Raw genomic sequence first — 18,454 nt, 5'->3', positions numbered from 1 at the left:
TGTTAACAACATACAGTTCAAAATGTTGTAGCAATATTTGAAGTATTCCAGACAGAATCTTTATATTTCCAGTAAATATACTGAATTGTTTAAAATTTGTATAAATTTATTTTCAAACAGTTGAAGTTAAATTAATTAAATTCCTACACCTCCAAAGAAATAGATGTGTGACACCCATGACTGTTCCAATTATACTGAAAATGGTTAGCGCTACAGCACTTGAGACTAACTTAAAGAGAGGTTTGGTTACATTTGTCTTGTGCAGCAGTGCAGGAGTTGACAGGAGCCTGAAAGCAATAGGTTTGTCTGGGAGAGAAAAGACTGCTGGAGTCTGTTCCCTCACCCCCGCTGAGCAAGAGATGACAACGTTCATTGTTCTTGAATTAAACAAACAGGAGTTGATAAGGCGCGGTTCTGGCACTGAGCTTATCAGCGAGATGGAAAAACCCATTTAGAATCTAATCCTTCAAGATGACATTACATGTGCAGTGTTTAAGTAGCTTATGAGCATGCGTGGCTGACGGCAGGAGGTTAGGACTCGCGCTGTAGTGTCTCTGAAGGATGCAGAGGAGATAGTACTGCATTTACTGCAGATAGTGCTACTATCATAGTACGGCATGGAATTTGGAACAATATATATATATATATATATATATATATATATATATATATATATATATATATATATATATATATATATATATATATATATATATATATATATATATATATATATAGTAATGTTTTATTTTCACCAGAAGACATTAATGGTTCTAGTTTTTGGAATTCGTTCAAAATACACAGTTTAATAAAGACAGTACATGAATGTTATGTCAATAAAATGAAGAGCGTTTCATGATTTTATGAAGATTTGGGTGCAGAAATTGAAATTTTAAATATGAAAGAATGCTGTATAGACTTCAAAGTATAAATAATAATAGACAATCTTTGTAGAATGTAACAAACATTTTTATTTAATGCATCTGAATGCCTTAAACAGATTGAAAACACATGCCTTGGCCTACATTTTGTAAAAACTTAAAATATGTTGCTCCAGGTGTGTTTCGATGCAAGTTTCATATGTGAAATCCACTAGAGTGTGCTGTTTACATTTTTTTGAATCTGAATAACATTATTTAGTTTATGCTTTGTTGTTTGTTTCAGATACATGCACTTTTTGTCATACAGAACACATGCAAACTAATGTCCAACACCCTTTAAACCAAACCAATAATGTTTTTAAATGTTTCAAACATTAGAGAAAAGTGCATTGCAACTACATTTTTACCTTGATTGTACATTGCTTATATCTCTTTTGCGGGATCGTATTTGAATGGACTCAAACGCAAATACTCACAAAGTGAGCTGCTGAGAAAACTAACCTTGCCAGAATATTTGTCAATACAGAGATAGAAAGGTGAGACATGAATAAATGTATTTGATTACAAATCATATACATTAAATAGTTTTGCGATATTTATTTGGTGTTGTCTAAAGAACTCCACAAAAATATTCCTTTATTCATCATAAGTGTCACAATCACCAGCGACTTAATCCTTACAGATCGCTGGTAAACTCACAGATTGCATAGAATTACAAATCAGCCGGTATATGAACAAGCTCCTGTCATGCACCACACACTCACACCTGTTCCAGTTTCCCATTGATTAGACTCAAACAGCTGAGGCTGCTCATGGACTGATTACACTCACAAACTCACTCTGACACCCTCATTGCTGAGTCTCGTAATACTGAGTATGATTATTTATACGCATTTTCCGTGTTTGTACCATTTTGTTTATTTTATGCTGTCTGCTGTAGGGGTGTTGTTTCTTTGGTGCACCGCTATGCAAACGCAGACAATTTAGTATCAGTACAGTAATAATCATAATCGGTTATTACGTACTGACGTCATTTATCTCATATGTGATATGTCACGGTAGCTTACTATGGTGAGAGTCTGCAGAATGAGTTTTTCCCATGTATTTATCGGTGAACAGCGGCAGAGCGTTAGAGCTAATCGCGCAGCCCTCTTTCTGTTTAGCGCGTGACCAATCAAAGGGGTGTAAGAAAGAATTTATTAGACAGGACTCAAAAAGTGTGCGGGATATTTATTTTGTTTATTTGCTATAAATGCTCATGTTGTTTTGTGCATGTGAGTTTTTAAAGGTACAGTTTATACATCTAACTGTTTGTTTTAAAGGACAAAATTGTATTCCGATTAGTATATAACAGAGCTGCGCGATTCTGGCTAAAATGAGAATCACGATTTTTTTACCTAAAATAAAGATCACGATTTTCTCACGATTCTGTTGGTGTAACTTAAAGGTTATTATGAGTGGGCTATCATTATTGCTATTTCTCAAACATGTGGTAAAAAAAAAAAAAAACTATATTAATATTATATGTAGGTGTACTGTTTATTCTCCTGCTCAACACTTTGTGTTCGCTAAGAAAGAAAATAGCATATCAAATGCTTGTTAGCCTAATCATAACTCTGTACTGCCATATGAAAGTATAAAACTGTGTATGGAAAGCAACATTAATGGACGGTAATGACCAAGATATCGAATTGAACCAAATCGATGGCATGATAATAGTAACCGAACCAAACCGTGAGACCAGTGTAGGTTCACACCTCTAGTCTTCTGCCTACCTTTTGACCTTTCTGTCTGTTTATTGACCACGACTCTAGATTGCCTGTATTTGCTTGTTCCTGTGTTGACTGTTGCTAGCCTGACCATCTCTGTTTAATAAACCTGCATTTGGATCCGCACCCCTGTTGTCCAGCATCCCCTTCACATTACAATAAGTGTGAAAAGGAACAACAGATGTTGGCATACTACCCCATAACTGCAGTCAAACTAAAGTTGAAGGTCATTTTTAAGATTTGACAAAAATGTAAGCTGAAGCATCAATGTCCAATGAGCCTGTGTTGATATATTTTGCATCCCTTTGTTTTCTGAAACATCATGACTTAAAGTAACAAACTTCAGTGTTCAAAAGATTGCATTTATTACATTTGCCAATATTATTAATTATTAATATTGTGCCGTTGAAAACACAGATGCTTCACTCTGAAGTTACCAAAGGCACGAGCTAAATGGCATTACACTGTATTAAAATCATAGTTAAACGTGCATGGGTCATGCAAAATATAATATTATTGCAATTTTAACAGTAAACAACTGTAAATGCTGTGTTAAATCACGTCTCACATTGTCTAAAATTTTAGATAAACATTGTAATCAGTCTCTTAGAACAGTGTAATTTTAATGGCATCATCTGTTTACTTAAAATCCAGAGCTGGTGCAAACATATCCAAATCACTGTGATTAAATGCATCTTAAATGCTGTTTTCTCACCTCGGACTTTGTGGTTTGTGTTTATTTTCTTATTGGGAAGAAAGAGCGTAGCACATATTTATTTATCTAAGCATCACTGTCAGCAGTGTGGGTGGTGTCAGGCTGTTTAATATCCATATACCACAAGCAAAGGTGTTTCCAACTTCTTTTTACTCAGAATACAAAACCGTCTTAACCATGAGTACTTTGGGACATCAATACCATAGATATATACACTAGATATCGTATACAGACCCTGAGTATGCGTGAATAGTGCCGCCATATTTGTACAGTGCTCCCAGGACAAATGTGATTCAACCGCACTAGACAAGACATTGTTACTACGTGAAGATGCGGGACTTTAGCGCTGTCTACGGGTGTAGTAATGAGCAAACAAAGAAAACAAAGCACAAAGGCAGAACATTTCATAGGTAAGATTTAGTTTTTTACGTTTTTTGGATGTTATGAACTTTTGTGCTAAACAGGTAGCATTATTGATGATAATACAGTCACTTACTGCATTCACCATAAGGCAAAGTAGCACCAACTTACACTAAACACTCGGCTTATACTAGTTTTGTTGAATAAAATCAGCAAACAATGCAAAATAAATATGACAAGATGCTGCGGTGCCAGAAACTTGTATTATTGACGGCTAAGTGAATGAGTCGTTCACAACGGAGATTCATTCACAAACAAATCGCTCCCTCCGTTAGTATAAGAAGTGAAAGCAGGAGAGGAGGTCTGTTTCAGGACAAGATTAGATCAAATTTAACAGGGAGTGTGAATAGTACATTTCCAAACACACAAACACAAGCTTTTTGTCAGGAATGCCTGTGCGATCACTCATCCATCAGTGTAGAAAAGTGATGTAAAATTATAAGTTTCGTAATTAAACAAAAAAAAATGTACATACTGACCTCTGGGAAAACTCCCGATCATAGATATATGTGTAATTCTCTGGCTCTGTATGGCCACAGTCCTCCACGGCAGCTTGGTCCTGCATTCATTTCAAAGGAGCGCTACCCTGTACTAAAATGGCGGCTTTATTGATGCATTCCTTCTAATAGACAACAACAGGGTAGGCAACATCTACTGTATATTTCTATGCATCAATACAATCATATCTCGGTAATAACTGACTAAATTGCAACACACAGTAATGTTCGATTTTTTTTTTTTTTTTTTTAACGTTTTTATATTTGAATATAGAGTACATCTAAGGTTTAGTGGAAACTGGCATGCAGAAGGCCCGGACTTGAAAATATACAAAATATAATGTACTATCAGACTAATATGCACATACATTAGAAAAGATAAGGTAAGTTAAAGTAAGATAAGTTAAAAAAGTTTCTGGCTGCAATTCACTTAATGGCCACTGGTGTCACACATTTTATTTTACTGTCAAATACTGTTACTTTAAATGTTTGATGTTGTGTTGTGTTTAAAATAAACAGGATATCACATAAATAAAGTTTTGAAAGTGGGCAGATGAGGAAAAATAATTATGTGGATGTTATGACAGACCAAGTGTAACAAATAAAACATTTCAAACAGATTTTGACCTACAAAACAGTGTTTGTGAAACTCAAGCTATCAAACGCACTAGGGCTGAACAATATATTGTTTGAGCATCGATATCGCAATGTGTGTATCCGCAGTAGTCACATCAGAGGATTAGATTATTTAAATTAAGTTTAAGAGATAAAAATATTATTATTAAAAATAGAAAAACAATGATGACTATGTTATTTTACGTTTGATTGTTTAATTTCTTTTCTTAAATGCTGTTAGACTCCCCAGAAAACCTTAAAGCACTGTTTATTTATCTTTTATTTTTGCTGTATTTATATATGCTCGTAATTTATTATAGTTTATGCCGATGCACTGCATAGAAAAGGTCTTGATCCTCCTAGTTGATCTACATTAATGAAATCTTTTCAAATAGAGCTATTCAAATCATCAGTTGAAAGTATTTTCATATCACAAAATATATCGCAGCAAAACAAAACATTGTCAGATTGTTTTAATATCTTACAGCCCTAAAAAACTCTCATATTTTTGTTGATTTAAAAATCCTAAAGTCAGAAATTGGATAAGTTAAGTTGGTTTCATCAACATGACACTTCTGCAGAGTCTGTCAGATAGCAGGTAAAGAGGGGATCCATGACAGAAAGAAATGAATCACGTGGGCAGAAGGCAGCTAGCTAAGGTGATTAGACAGAGGAGAGCGTGTCCAACCTCAGAGGAGCCACTGCTTTTGAACTTGGATGAAACTGTGATCAATTTAAATGGAACAAAGGCAGACTTCAAGATTAGCTTCAAGACTGCATTAGAAAGAGGTTGAGTAACATCACTGGAGTCATCTGGCGTCACTTGCTTACTTAATCCTATCATTGGTCAATCCAGCTCGCCAATCAGACTAAACAAATCCTGTGTAATAGAATAGAGCTACTTTCCATTCCAAACAATCTGTGCTTAGCAGAGACTGACATTCAGCCGTGACGAAGGAATGAAATACAGCATTTAAAAAAGGAACATTTTTATCTTGTGTTTTATTGCGTCATTTGTTCTTCTTTATAAGCTTTTTAGCATGACATACTGTAAAATGGTGTTTTGTAGAGAGTGTTTTAATGGGGGTAAAGTTTCTTGGATGTTTCTTGCAAGACTGTGCATTTTCATTTTTTTACTTTTTTTTCTTTTTTTTCATTTTTTAACTTTCATTCCTTTATATGACCAAACCCAGTTACTGAACAAGGTGTATTTAACAGTATATTATCACAAATAAACCTCAACCCTTTGACCATAATGCATTTGACGATTTACAAACACATGGCATTAGGGCACTGACTTTTGCCTTTAAATCAGTACTTTTACTATTTACTAGGATTGTCCATATCCTATCTTGAAATTGGAAATCAGGTCCGATCACATGGTTTCAGATTCGATTGGAATAGGACGTTACCTACAGATCAGGACTCAAATATATATATGTATATATAAAATATGTATTCTCCTTATTTTTTCTCATATTTAGACCTCTTTATTGACTTAACATAGCAATAACAACGAGTGCGGCATGGTATCACTTTGTTGCAGAGACGCTATTGGATAAATGCTGGCAAAGTAGAACACAGAAGCAGCTTAAAGTGGAAAACGCGAGTATGTCTTCAGTCTGGAAGTATTATAAAGTTGATGACGACAACAGGATTGCCTGCCGGGTTATTTTAGGCTGAGGTGCTATTGTTTTTTTTTTTTTTGTTACATTTTTTATATATTTACTGTCCAGAAGTGTAGATGTTATTTATTACTTGATCTTTAAGCTACCTAACAGAAGTGCTCTGTTTGTTAACAGTTAAGTTGTTGAATGTTAAAATAAGGTGAATTAAATAAAAAAATAAGAAACATCCTGAATCTCTTTTTGATCCGATCTGCTTTATTCTTTTTTTAATGTATTAAAGAGTCCATATTATACATGAAATAGGGTAATATCTTGGTTGTAAGGGTCTCCAACAAAAGTTTAATATGCATGCAAGGTCAAAAAACACTTTCATGGTCTTATAATCTGCATTTATTTTTACCAAATTATCCCAGCGACTCCTGTATGAATCGTCCAGTAATTCATTTGTTCCCAAACCCCTCCTTAGCGCGAAGCTAATCTGCGCTGATTGGACCGATGACAGTCTGTTGCGATTGGTCGACTGCCTTCAGTCAGAGAGTGAAATGCCAAACAGCTAATCAGCAATTTAAAAGTAATCACAGTTCATACACGCTCGATAGTGTAGGCGTGGATTTTAGCTGCCAGTGGGTCAATGTAAATACAGACTATGGACTTGAAAATACAGACGACTAACTATTTTATTGAGCAAAAACTCCAAAAACAGTTGAGGAGATCTCCTAGCTTCTCACTCTGCACTTTTCACAGACACACACACACATATTGCACACACACACACACGCACTTAACCCTGCTCGACAACGCACACGCACACACACACACACACACACACACACACACACACACACAAAAACACACACCTCCGGACGACAGCGCGCGCACACGCACACACAGACACACACACTACTCCTCGTCCACGGAGCTCCGTTAACAAAGCAGCACGCGTCGCGTTTTTAACGTGACTTTGCACGCGATAAGAGAATATAGCCAGTTAACCTGATACAGTACACGCGGTTACAAGTAACAAATCACAACTAAATACATTTGCAAGCTAGAGTCAACGAGGCAACTTTAATCGCACGTACTTACACTTGAGAAATGGAGGAAGAAAAATCCATCCTGACGTCCATCAGTAAGTTACTCTTTACTGATCCTTCCTTTAACAAACGCTGATGAAGTATTCTTTGTAGCATGTAGTTTCCAGAAGTTTCCAGTAGTTTCCAACTGCTTGGCTATAATGCTGAGGTTTCATCTTTGGGTAGAGACTCAATATATCCATCTTCAGTGTGACTTCAATCGACCGGCATGTTTGTGTGTGTGTGTGTATGTGTCTGAGTTTCTGCGTCAGAGGGCGGGGCCTCAGGTTTGAAATCTCCCGGGTTTGCGCGTACACGTGAATAACTTGGTTTCGTTCGTACGTCATGGCGAAACACCCAATGAATCGGTATCAAGGCGACTCGTTTGAAGCACTATGAGTCGACTCTTTTATAGATGAATCAACAGTTTTAAACACTGTACACTAACAGATTTAAGCCTTAGCTGGATACTTCACTTCACTTAGAGCTGTGTTACACACTACATGGAGGGGAATTTTCAAAAACCCATTATATGGGCTCTTTAAGTATCGGATTGGCTTTCAGTATCGGTAGATACTTCAAATCAAATGCTCGGACTCAAAGGCAAAAAACCTGATCAGGACATTCCTACTATTTACTAAACATGCAGAGAAGAATACGTCTGAAAAGAAGTGATCACAGCTATTTTTGCACCTGACCTTTCTGAATGTGCATTTGTAGGAGTTTCCCAGTCAGATCCAAATATCCTGGGAGGAAAGTGTTTAAATGAATTTAATGTTGTTTGACATGACAACAACATGAATGTTGTTTTTTGTGTGTTTACATACAGTAGAGAAATATGGCCACGGTGTAAATACACAGTACAATTACATGCTTATTGCTGCATTATATTGTTATGATAACATGATAGCGTTGCCTTTAGGGATTTCCTGAAGATACCAAAAATAATGCAATTGGAATAACTACAGCAGTTGCTGTCATTGATATGCTATGAATAAAAAGATTGCAACCACATGACGTGTGCAGATGTTGTATTAGTGTCCCATTTCTTAGGGGTAAAATGTGAAGCCCTTCACACTGGGGTTGGGGTAAAAAAAAAAAACTAGAATTGGATTTGGGCCTTTGTCTCAGCTTATGATTAGATTTAGTAAATGGACTAATAGCGGACCAGTCATATTGTGCAACTCAGATGTTGCTTTAGTTATTCTGTAATGTTCAGAATTCTTTGCTGCCTGGATCAAAGTATCCAAATATCTTCTGAAGCTGCTCAACCTTTGATTCGGACACAGATAATTTTTATTCTCAGTTAACCAACAGTGTTTGGCCTGACTGCAGATGTGTCACAAGAAATGGCATTTTAGCAATCTCTTAAAGTGGTCATGTTTTAGCTCTGAATGTCCCTTGAGGCCCAGAAAGTCTCCAGAAAGACAGAGTGGTCGACTGATGGTGATCCTTAAACTGCATCATCTACCACATTTCACCAATCCCCCTGACCTTGATAACCCTCACTGCTGAAATCTGGGTCACAAGTCTCTGTCTCTGCTGATTACAAAGCGGATTTTTTTTTTGATGCTGTTAGAAAATATAGGGGGAGGGTTGCATTAAAAAATACAACTGTGGCTTGTCTGATTGTACTATATGGCCTTGAACCGATTAGATTGAGACACTCAGTCCCTCTTAAGGCACGCCATCTCACTGACTTTCACTGATCCCGGAACAGTGTCACTTCTAACCAGGGATGATTTGATTAGAATAGCCTGTTCTTAGAGATTCAGGTTGCCCTTGGCATTAGTGTAAATACCTGGATGCATTGATTGAGTGGTTTTTAAGTAGTAGCTCTCTAAACTCCCTTCTGCATGTTCAGCACTTCGTTTCAACAGGGATTTTGAGGCACAGGATAAGACTGTCTAATTAAATGGTTGCGGATCAATAAGGGATGGCTATAATTATTGCATTCTGAATTCATTCACAATATTGATTGTTTGAAACATCCTCCACTATTAGGGAAACAGAAGCACTGTTGGTAAGTAAATATGCATAATGGGATTGTGCATTAAATACATCAGTGAGCTAATTCACAGCTCAGGTTTCCAACCATAATCCACTGTTTAGTGTTGGTCAGTTGAGACGTGTTTACAGTCAATACTGACTGTGGCTATTTGTTTTCTTTTGTTGGGGCTAGCGATAGATTGATACACTTTGAAAAGAAATGTTCTTAAAGGGAGGTGTTTGCTGAAATAGACTATTTTGAGTTCTTTAAAGAGCTAGTTTATTGTCCCTGTTTAAGTAACACCCATTACACGACCATTTTCTGGATGCATGGAACATTTTAAAGGAATTGTTCACCAAAAAATTAAACTTTACATACCTTCAAGTTGTTTCAATCTAAAATTTTTATGAGTTTTCTTTATCTTTTGAAGACAAAAGGAGATATTTTGAAACTGAAACCATTGACTTCTATAGGAAAAACAAATACTGTGAAAGTCAAAACAGGACATTTTGTGTCCAATCGAAAAAAGAAACAGAAACAGGTTAAATTTTTAATATTTGCTGTCATCTGATGTTTATATTTAAGCATAATTACATGATTAAATATAATCTTTAAACCAGAACACTGGTCAGTTAGCCATTATGACATGTTTTTCTATGCTACTTAATAAATGTTGTAATATAAGATTCAAGTTTGTATTTTAACTTTATTTATATTAACTTTAATGTAATGCCAGTTGAAATTGCTAAACACTCACTTTTAGCCTTTTTTATTTTATTTAATTTTATTGTATTTAATTTTATTGTATTTAATTTTATTTTATTATTTTATTTTATTTTATTTTATTTTATTTTGTGAAAGACTTGATGGTCCCTATTACACATTTTGTTGGCTTTTGAATTGTATTGTTGGACCTTGATCTGTGTTCTGACAGCCTGTTATTGAAAAACTTTACAAAATAGCTTTTATTGACATTTTTAGTTGTTTAAGAGACTATACTTATATATAATATATACTTATAAGTCAGGGGGGCTAAGAATTCTGACTTCAACTGTATATTTTTTGTGTGTTCAAAGTTAAATAAAAGTATATATATGTTAAATGTTTTTTTTTAGAGTTCGCTGCTCACATTCTCTCATTTAATTTTTATTTTTTCTCTAAAGAAGTTTTTACTTCTCTAACTTTTGCATGGATAGTGTCATACGCACATGTTTTGGGCATACGCCACAATTATAAATGAGACCCCTGTACCACCTCCTTTCCGGATGCAGTACAATTAGCAGCCAATTACGAATAGCATTGCTCTAAAGGGCCTCTTTATTCGGTGGCCTGGTTCCTCTCTGGATGCCGTGTGGAAATATCTGGAGAGTTGCTGTTGGCACTGTCAGGCTGGTAATTGGGCCAATGCACCTGCTGAAGGAGAGTAGAGCAGCTGTAGTCAATACTGCGCCTCCTCCTCCTCCTCCTGCAGTGCAGCTGGAGCTCTTCTCCAATCGCTCCATGGAGACTCAGGCCTGCTGCTTCCTCATGGCCACTGTCTGTCTGTCTCTTTGCGCTCAGGCCTCTGGCTGTTTCTGGCTATCAGCCCAAGAGAAACATCTGACACTGTAGCCAGAGTATGTTAGTAGACAGAGCTGCTGGATTTTTGTCTCTGCTGTAAACTGTATGACGGCTGGGTATGATGTCATAGTTCAATATGATGCTTATTCAAAAACTGAATCCCATTCGATTTGGGATGCAGTTCGGTGATAACAGATTTAACACAGATGGTACTGATATTTCTAAAAAGGAAGTTTCAGATACTATAGTTTACTATAGTATTTTGTTTCTGCACATTCTTTACACTCGTTTATGTGTCTTTGTTCATCTTATGTATGTAAGTATCACTTCACTGCACAGATTTTTTACAGATGAACTATATAGAAAAAAAATCTATTTCCACAGTTAGAAAACTTTAGAAATACAGAATATAGAAAAATATTATAGGTGGGCATAGATTTTATTTTTTATCTAGATTATTCTTGTAATTAATCTAGATTAATCTAGATTGAAATGGCTCACTTGAATTCTGCCAAAGGCATTCAGATTATGTGTGCTACCCAAATCATGAGCCTTTGAGATCGGGTTTCTCAATTCTGGTGGCGCATTGGACAAGGGGCTCATCTCCTGTTTCCAAAATGCATCACAAACTGCTTGAGAAACTGTTCTACTATGATAATTGGTGATGAAAATAAATGATTTTCAATAAGATGTACTTGTGTTTACTATACCGACGCAAAAGGAATTCCATTGCATTCAATAGGTTGCCTCAGGTGTCATATGGAGACACTCAAAGCCTCGTATAATTTCATGTAGGATTTTTCGCCATATTTTCCGACAAGATCCACACACGGGGCTCTCAGTAAAGAGCCACACACACAAACATACACACACACATGGTGAAACGCTGAAGTTTTTTTTTCTTTCGATTTGCCAAGCGTTAGTACATTCCATAACATTCTCACCAGTCCTTACTCAACAAACTTACTGGAATCTCAGCAAATACTTGCTTAACAGACTAAGAAATATCTCAATATAAAGCTTGAAATCTGTCTATTAAAATGAAGACACTACACTAAAAAACTAAAAGTTTTTTGGTTTTATAATTTGTATGAAACGAATGTGAGGTACAGTCTGTCCTGTCAAATACACATCACATGACAGCAACTACTCAAACACCCACAAACGTGTAAACAAAGAGATTCGCCATCAAGACTAATTTGTGAATTACTTCAGAAGACCAGCGTGATCAGACAATCATTATCCAGAGCATGAAAATGTGTAGAATGGCTGTATATGAGGTTGATGTGGTGATCTTGTTTCTTTTGAGTTCCTTTTGAGCATGCACATTAGCTTGGGCAACCTGAAAATTTGCTGATTTTGTTTGATTCGGACATTTGGATATGAAACTTATGAGACAGTTGTTGGTTAATTTTATTGGTGATTCAAAATATGTAATGCAATTGTAAGCCTGGATAAAAGTTTTAGAGAATTTCATGTTTCCCCATTCAAACAGAAGCTTGCCAGAGCTTACTGCCCGAGAGGCGTTTCAAAGATGGCCGCCAAGTGAAATGACTTGCCTGAAAGAAAATAGTTGGGGGTTCAGTCCGCTGTGGTGACCTCTGATAAATCAGCGACAAAGTTGATGGAAAATGAATGAATGAATGGAAAAAGATCTTTAAGAAATCTTTTTGTTGTCTTTCCTTTTTTTTTTTGTTGTTCTTTTTTGTTGTCCTTGCAGTGCAGTTCTGTATAAACAGTCAGGCAGGTCTGTTTGCAAACATGCCAGTGCTGCTTTTATAATTTTTTATCTTGTTTGTGGTAATGTGTGACTGCCACGAGCTACTGTTATACAAGCAGCATCTGCAAAGAAAGGGCAGTGATGCAGAAGATGCAAAGAAATTCAGAATGCCAATTTAGACCGGAGAAGAGATTGCTTGGGCATTATCTGTTTAAATAAAAGGGTCAAGGTTTAATTGATTAAGATGGTTTAGTTTTTATTTTAATTCCATTTTATATTTATTTATTTATTTATTTATTCATTTATTTATTTATTTATTTATTTTTATTTTTTATATCCATTTATTGTTTATCCATTTCTTTATTTACTCAGTAATTCATTAATTAATTTATGTATTTGTTTGTTTGTTTGTTTGTTTGTTTTATGTTATTTGTTTATTTATTTAGTGTTTTGTTCAATTCTGTTTTGTTGTTTTGATTTAGGTTTTTTTTTTCTGAAGTTAAGAAATTGAACATCTAACCAATTTTCTTATCATTCTCGATAAATTCTTTTTTTTATAATGTTTTTCCTTCTTTTTTATTATTTATTATATAAATTTTTATTATTAGGTTTGGTTTTGTTTTCTTTCTTTTTGTTGTTGTTGTTGTTGTTGTTGTTGTTGTTGTTGTTGTTGTTGTTGTTGTTTTAGCCTTAAAAGCAAAAATTAAATCACTTGAACATTTCTTTCTAGTGATTTGATCTGCTTGAATAACCTGAACGTGACCACCATAAACACATTTCCTACTCAAGAGCATATTTTAGTTATTCACATTTTAGCATCTCTCTGCATATAAGCCTGCATTTTGGTGGATTTTACCACCCTGGGGTATTTTGGGATCCTTTGAAGTGAGTCAAAGAAAGTGCACAGGTGCAGATTTCTATCTTTCTTCAAAAGGCAGCGTGGCTTATCTTGTTTCTGTGAACCTGACTTAAGGTTAACACACTAGACTGAGATTCTGCTGGCAAGACGCGTCTGTTCCTAAGGTGTGTGTGTCTGTGTGTGAGTGTGAATGGTAAGCTGTTTTGATGAAGACGTTAGAGATCTAAGAATTATGAAAAACCAAAACAGCACACAAACATGATTATTTCATGAATAAACACAGCAAATATGAAATCTGTTTTTTTTTTCCTCTGAACCATTTAAAGTTTGCTCGGTAAAATCTGAAGAAGGCATTGTAAAGTATTGTTTTTAATAATGTTTTATTTCTTCTGTGATCTATCATCACGGCATAATCACATTATATAGTTCTATGTTTTTCAAATATAGGCTGCTTACTGTATATTTGCATTCAAAATATCCTCAGACGAAACACCTGAATTTAATAAGAGACTATTTTTGTTCATTTTAAACAGTGATTTCTGTGTTTAGTGTGTTATCTGCTGTCCTTGTAAGACCCCATTTCTCCAGTATAATTGCTGTTACTATTATACGCCTGCCTGCAGCGCTTTAGACTGTGTGCTATTTGCTGCGGTTTCAGGGTACGGTACTCAACACTGAGGCGCCAATGCATTAAAGAGCCATCAGCGATCATTCTCGAGTCTAATATGAGCTTTCAACCTTACAGGAGCTTTATATTCCACTAAATCATAAGTCAAGATGTGTTAAACTGCATGAATATTAGAACAATATACCGCAGTATACATAATATTTAAACATTTCCAGATGCTCATATCTCTGGAATATTTGGCTTTCACTAAGCAACTAGACTGATTGCACAAGCTATTTCATATACAGTAGCAGTACTAAAAATAGCCATTTTTAAAGGGATAGTTCACCCAATGATGAAAATTCAGTTACCATCCTCCACTTGTTTCAGTTTGAGTTTCTTTTTTTGAGCTCAAAGGAATTCCTGCACCTATCAATGGATGACCATGAAAGAATGCGCACATACACACACACACACACACACACACACACAAATATATATATATATATATATATATATATATATATATATATATATATATATATATATATATATATATATATATATATATATATATATATAAAGTATTGTCTGTGACACTCAATCTAGTAGCTAGCAACAGCAAAGTGCAATTTCAGTGTTGTTTGCAGTTGTTACACCATATGAAAAAGCATCACAATGGCACCAGGACTTAACTAACACCATGATAACTCACTACTGATTGCTCTAGAGAAAAATTAGTGTTTCATTTCTGAATATTTCTAAACAAATGTCAATATATGTTGGAGTAAGTTGATATCTTTCAATTCCTTTTTTAACTAACACTCACTGCATTTTAGTAGTAAGAAGCTAAGAATGTTGAGCTGAAGCTTGACTGCAAAATTAAATCGCAAATCAAATCAAAACCGCAATATCTGTTAAAAAAATCACAATTAGAGATTTTTCACAAATCACACAGCCCAAGTTTGCAGCATCTTTGACAAAACACGAAGTATTGCATTTAGTCGATTTTCTTTGTTTCCTTTTTGCAAACGAGCCATTCTTCCATTAGCTTGAACTGTTAGCATAAAGCTGTCCAGGGCAGGTGTGTCAGATCACGTCACGTAATAATTGACAGGTCACTGAACCAGTGCAATAAAACAACAATGTGTCCAATAACTGAATATACATCACCATATATCGAAAGAATCATGCCGCCATTGGCTAAATTCTCCATCAGTCAAACTAGGAAGTAACTACTGATAAGTGACTGACAGAAAACTCATTGTTTAGATTTTAGTAGATATAGCTTTGACTTCTTATTCAGTTTCTGGTCTTATTTTATTTGTAACATGGTAAGTTATGACATAGACTTGGCTTTTACCACAAAGACGCCATTTTCGCTCATAAGTAGCATAGTAAATAATCTAAACAACAGGAATCCGCAAGAAACGGTGACATAAACATCAATAACCATCCATAATTCAACACCATTGTGTCGGCGGACTAAATGTGTTCCATGTGATGTTGTTCTGTGTACTCCTACCTTTCAAAACAAACCGTGATGTACAGGAATGCATTTGTGTGTGTCTTGTTTTACAAAGGTGACATTTTTGCGCGTAAGCAACATGTAAACAGGTCTCCAGTAGAAACAGTGACATAAACAAATGAATAACCATCCATAATTCAACACTATTGTGTCGGTGGATCAAATGTGTGTGATGGGATGTTGTTCTGTGGACTCTTACCTTTCAAAATGATGTACAGGAATGAATGCGTGTGTGTTTTGTTATGACGATGATATTCACTCTATATCTAATAAGTGTTTTCTGTACAACTTACACAAACGTAGCAAATTGTAGCTATATCGACTAATCACTGCTTGAGGGTTGTAGCTTTAGAAGGATGTATAGTTTGTCAAGATTACTCATGTTCTTTTTGGTGTAATCTATTCATAAACACTGACGTGCAACAACAGTGCCCCAGCGCATCTGCATCCTGACGCTGGCTTTAACACAGATTCCCGTAATACTTGCCATTGGCAGAGAAGCATTGTCCCGTAAATGACAAGACATCTTAACACTCACAGGGAAAGAATTCAATTTAAAAACCACTTGAGTGGGAGTACATTTTAGGGACATTTTAATATTTGGGTGAGCTGTCTCTTTAAGTATAATACAGTATGTGTGTTTTAGTAATTGTATGCTTGTCGTCGTCTATACAAGTAATCATTTAGCTATGAACTTGGCTTCTGCGTTTGTTCTCTTTAGCTTTGTGATTATAATTTAGGTCAGCATGGTGGAGAACAGAAATACTGTGCATTTAATGAGAGGAAGTTAATTAATATGATCCCTGATAACCCACAGAAATGTGCCAATGAGACAGTTGCTTTAAGCGTTTTGTGCTGCCTCGTAGTTGAGATTGGTTTCAGTAGAGTTATATCTTTGATTTGGTTTTACTGTTACTGTTGCAAATATTACAGTTGTAGCATTTTAGATCTTTTTATCTGATTTAAAAAACTATTTTGTAAAAGATAGCTTACTGCTTTTGTAGTTGTTGTGTATAATAATGCTTTATGACACAACCTATGCTGTAATGAACAGCAAGAATAAAAGCAGTATAATCTATAAGCATCCACTCCCATTTTGGCTGATGGGACCCTAAATTCTGTGGCTCAAATAGATTAAAGGATTATCAGACTTATCAAATCTCTTTTTTGTCCTCAATTTTTCATGTGTTCTGTATACAGTAGAACCATGTATGGGCACATTTCAACTCCAAACGCTATTAATAGTTTCTATATTTTGTATATACACCATTCTACCATTTTTTTTTTAAATAGTTGCATGGCTTATGTTTTTCATATAGATTGCCTAACAAAATATTTGTATTTGTTTTTATTATATTAATTTTGTTTATTTTTTTTCATTCATTCATTCATTTTTCTTCGGCTTAGTCCCTTTAAATATCAGGGGTCACCACAGCGGAATGAACCACCAACTTATCCACCACATGTTTTGCGCAGTTGATGCCCTTACAGCAGCAACCCATTATTGAAAAACACACTTCACACGCATCAACTATGACCAATTTAGTTTATTCAATTCACCTATAGCGCATGTCTTTGGACTGTAGGGGAAATTAAAGCACCCAGAGGAAAACCACACAACCCCAAACTCCACACCCAAATGCCAACTGACCCAGATGGAACTAGAACCAGGGACCTTCTTGCTGTGAGTGCTAGCCACTGTGAGCCCTTGTTTTATTTTTGTTAAATAATTATTTGATTAATCAAAGGTCCAACACAGCAGCATTGGTTCAATCTGTGCTCCTAAATACATTTTTGTCTCTCAGAAAGTGCTTGAACAGTCAGAGGAGAATCTCTTTTCATTTCATCTAGGGCCATGTGTTTACTTTTTTTATTTTTTTACAATATTGTCGAAGAGCAGGGGTCCCAAACGCACAAGTCGTGAACCAGTACCGGGTATAGATGTTACTGAGCCACAAGATTTCAAAATTAATATGCAATCTCACTTCATTTTGAGTTTTTCCTCAAAGAACCAATATCCATATTTGTGCACATCGTACACCAGATGCAAAAAGCTTATGCTTTTAGAGTTGTCGAGTGTCGAGTTATCGAGTGTGTGACGTGTAACACAAGAACAGTCTTATTGTATATCAAATGGAATAAAATTTATAAACAAGAGCAGAACTAATTTTTTTTTTTTCATATATTACATTTACATCATTTTTAAAAGCACACCATAGCTAAATATTTTGATTGTTTTAAAGTCCCCATGAACTGGAAGCTGCGATTCTTATTTTTCGTATTGTGATGCAGTTCCTTGAGTAACTGAATTTTAAATGAGAAATAAGTGGGTGTGGCTTGTTAGCTGTTTGAGCTGAATGGATGTAGTAAATTAGGAATTTCATTCAGAAAGATGGGGAAAAGGGTTTGGGGAGAGTTATTTCAACCTAACAGACTCCTTCTGCTCACTATTTCTGTTTGCTGTCAAAACTGACAGTTGGAGCCGCGTGATAAAATAGGTTAGCCATGCCCAATTGCTAAGATATATATATATATATATATATAATCTGACAATTTAACTGAAAAACAAACAGGAAGTACATTTTCAGATTT

At 35.4% G+C, this 18,454-nt stretch overlaps 1 protein-coding gene across 4 annotated transcripts in view; it reads left to right on the top strand.

Annotated features, from left to right (window-relative positions):
* slco3a1a (solute carrier organic anion transporter family member 3A1a) overlaps window positions 1-18,454 on the top strand; it is a 111,805-nt gene that overhangs the window by 43,447 nt on the left and 49,904 nt on the right. Inside the window, exon 1 of one of the 4 annotated variants that reach the window (XM_087292505.1) lies at window positions 9,357-9,621. The gene's annotated coding sequence lies outside the window, so the exon portion shown is untranslated. 4 annotated transcript variants of the gene reach the window in all.

Source organism: Danio rerio, chromosome 18 (assembly GCF_052040795.2).
Source record: "Danio rerio strain M-AB ecotype USA chromosome 18, GRCz13ab, whole genome shotgun sequence".
NCBI classification, from domain to species: domain Eukaryota; kingdom Metazoa; phylum Chordata; class Actinopteri; order Cypriniformes; family Danionidae; genus Danio; species Danio rerio.
Note: the sequence above shows the minus strand (reverse complement) of the source record. Positions and strands in the feature narration are given on the sequence as shown.